This window comes from Zophobas morio, unplaced genomic scaffold (genome assembly GCF_036711695.1).
Source record: "Zophobas morio isolate AGI-343-1 ecotype UQ-CSIRO unplaced genomic scaffold, CSIRO_AGI_Zmor_V1 ptg000100l, whole genome shotgun sequence".
Lineage (NCBI taxonomy): Eukaryota > Metazoa > Arthropoda > Insecta > Coleoptera > Tenebrionidae > Zophobas > Zophobas morio.
Genome location: NW_026972205.1, coordinates 150,204 through 154,250, shown reverse-complemented (window position 1 = coordinate 154,250; position 4,047 = coordinate 150,204).

Below are 4,047 nucleotides of genomic sequence, written 5' to 3'. Positions count from 1 at the left end.
GAATCGAAATTCGCAAATTTTCAATGTATGTTATCATTTAATAAAAATTTTAAAGTATTGATAAATTTAGTAAAATTCATAATTCAGAAGTGACAGTTCAAAATGTAAATTTGATAAATGTATTCTCAAAATTGTAGATACAGTTTGGCATCATGAATTGAAAATGCCAAATCTTCAATACAGGTTATGTGTGCAAAATAAATTTAAAAATACTAGAGGAGTATCAATTTTTTTCAAATTCGTGATTTGGAAGTAATGTGTATGTGACTTCCGTCAATTGACAATTAAAAATATAAATATGTCTAATATATTCTGAAAATTGGAGATAGAGGTATTTGGTATTATTTTTGGCGCCATGAATCGTAATTAATAAATATCAAATTAATTTATTACCAATTTCTTTGTTTTTTTTTTGTTTCAATTTTCACAGAATCCTCTCTAAACATTGAGGTTTTAAGGATACCTACTATGAATATCATTATTTTCTTAGTTAGGACTGTGATTCTTTCACACAGGTTTAGCTGAAAAAAATGTTAAAGGATTAAAATATTTAGGTAAATCATCAAAGCGAAAATTTGAATGTTTACATAATCATCTCAAAATGCATAAGCTACAGTTTGCCTTCATGGATCGAAACTGCCAAATTTTTAATTTGTTCTAATATTTTAAAAAAATAATTAGAAGGACTGATAATTTTGTTAAATCTGGGATTTGGAGGTACCTACATATTATACAACTGCCTTTTTTAACGATGGCCTTAGGGATTTACGTGCTAAAAACTTTGGTTTATGTTAATTAGTTTTCTAGTAAAATTTGGCAGAATCTTAGACAAGTAATTTATAAATCAGCTTAGTACATTTCATTACATACAGCAAAATAATTACGAAATTTCAGCAAAAATGAATGCATTAAATTCGCCACAAATTCACGAAGTAGTTTCTTCACGTATGTAACTAAACTAATTAATGTTCTTTTTTTGTTATAATTCTGTAATTATTTTGTTCTGTACACTAAAATGAACTGAAGTCGATTTATAAAATACTAGTTCAACATTCAGCAAAATTTCACTTGAAAATTACGGCTACAAAACTTACTTAACACGACCCACAATTTTTTTTAATACAAATCACTGTAGTCTGCTTTAAAAAAGGCACTGTACATGTGATTTCAACAAACTGACTACTTACTGAAAATTTTGCGCAAATATCAGATATTCCTAAAATTGTAAAGACAGTTGTTGGGCATCACGTATCGAAACGAAGAGTACGAATCTTTTCATTTAACTGATTTATTTTTTTGTAAAAATTGAGCCTACCAATTGAGAAACCAGTGATATTTTATAATTTTGCCGGATCGTGCCAAATTGTTAAAAATTTAACTTCATCTTTTAAATATCTACTTATAATTGTTTTTTCCATTTTTTACTCACAATTCGTTTTTAAAGCCAACCTAATGATTCTCTATTAAGAATTATACCTAATAGATGAATTGATAATACTGCAAGGTTGTAGTTGATTTCAATTTCGCTCGTTTTTATGACGCATGCACTATGCAATAATATGCATTTCTCTGTCTAAATTCCGCTGTTTTGTGTCGCAATAACACCTTCGTTTCCCGCGTAAAATATTATTTGGACTACAATACGGTGGCTAAGTTCGTGGTCCATTATTGGGTTTATACTCTGTTTATAGTGTGCTGTTTAATTAATTTGTTACAAGATTGTGTGATTCGTGACGGCATCGGCAGTTTCTTCAAGTAAGTTGATTTCATTTAGTGTCGGTACTGATAGAGAATTTACGATATCCTAACCAAAACAAAACAAAAGCCGCCTAATTTTGCTTTTGCAGTAAAATCACAGGTCGTTCACAAGTACATATATGGCAATTTTGATTAAATGAAACTCTTGTCCTTAAAATACTTTTTTCTGCTTTATTTCTTATTCTGCTCATCCGGTATCCAGTGGCGTGGTTAATTTCAGAACGCATTAATTTTTATATATTTTTTAATTAGTAATTTTTTAACGGTTCACTGTACTAATGCTTCGTGATATGTTATCTTACGTAAATATACAGGGTGATTTTTTTGAACCTGAAACTTTCAAATATCTAGAAAAATAAACACTCCAAAAAAATGTCCATAATCAAAATTTAATTATGCCCCGGGGGAAATACATTAGTGGTAAATTTAGCCCCCCGCTTCCTCTCCTTATAGGTGGGGGAGGGGTTTCGAAACTTTAAACAGGGACTGCTGTTTGTTATTGCAGATTCGGAGTCTACGGCAAAAAATACATATGATTTGTTTGAAAAATTTTTTTTTCGATTCGTGGTAGATGGCGCTGAATCGACGAAATTCAAACTTTCTCGATTTCTGCCACTGAGAACCTATGCATACGATTTTGCAATACATTGGCACTAAAAAATACAACATTTTATGGAAATACTCGAAATTCGTCTTCAAAAAAGTTGTACCTTTACCCGTAGATTTCGATTCTGTAATAAAAACTGGTAGTTCCTATTTAACATTTTTTTGTAGAGTACTTATTTTCCGAAATATTTGAAACTTTCAGGTTAAAAAATTACTCTGTATAGTAAACGTCTTCTTATTAGTACGGTATTTTAAGATTTATTTGTGAATGTATGGTACTTCATAAAAAGTCTAAATCTATTTAATAACCTTTCCAAATAGATCATTTAAATATTTGTCCAGTTTGATTACATTTTAAATGTATTGTTGAAAATGAATGTTTATTAATAATTTTAATTCTCCTTTTTAGCCGTGGTATTATGTGTATAAGGTTTGCCCTTATTCGTTACTCCAATGGGGTATTCGATGTATGCGACGAAAAAATTATTAAGAAAAACCAGAGAAGAATAGAGAGAGGATCAAGTAAAGCATTTTACAATGTTAAGGTTATATGTATTGATGGTAAGTATGAAAATCGAATTTACGTAACCACCTATAGTTAAAAATTTAAATTAAAGTAACGTTTCTATCTTTGACTTTCAAGCAATAATACTTAATTTATTCAACTGGTCTAGTGCAATGATTGCAGGGTTATAAAAGTTACCTAGTGTTAAGTCTTATATTCTTGATGCATTACATCCGTATCCTGATATATATAAATAGGGCTGTATTTTCATGAGTGACAGTGGTTGTGAGCTTCGATCCCGAGTAGGTAAAAAGGCAAGGACGTATTATTTCAAACTGAGTAAAATTTCAAGCAGAAAAATTTTCATGATAACGAAATGACTTTATTAATTATAAACACGTCGCTACATGTTTAAATAAAAATTAATTAAACATAAAATTATTATAACAACGCCCAGTATAATTTCATTATATATTATTATTACTTGTGCTTATAAACTTGCAAAAATAAAAATCTGCACAAATGAATATTTTTTTAACTGTTGCTGTCAGAACTATTTACAGAATTACTGTCACTTATTTCGCTGTCAGAATCGCTGCTTCCGGTATTTGCAGTGATAATAACATTTTATTGTTGTTTTTTTTTAATGGATTTCTCCACCTTTTAAACGTGCAGCATACACACCTGATGTGTTTCATAACGAGAAGGGAAAACCGTTTCGTACAATTTTAAATTTAATGTGAAATTTTAGATATATGATCCATCTAACCCTTTGAGAGTACGGAATGCCTAGCTGCTGCTGATATATTAGAAGACTTGAAACAACAACTAAATAAAGAAAAAAAACTACTAATTGGTAAGAACGAAATAATTTTATTTCTCCAGCCTGAACTAGTGAAGTAATGAAATAGGGTCCATTTGACAAATGACTGCTTTTATGTTTTCTCGACGTTTCATGACCTCTGAGGCATAAAAAAGGTCCCACGTTTCCGTCTGTCTGTCGTCTTCGTCGATTTTTATTAGACTCGTCGAGCCATATTATAGGTACACGTTGAAATTATTTTTCGCATTTTTGACTTTATTTTTGAATCCACATGCTTGCCACGTAGACATAGCGTAATCGTATTAGGTATTTAATGTATAATGTGGGTGTGATTTTAAAAATATGCAATTTTTAG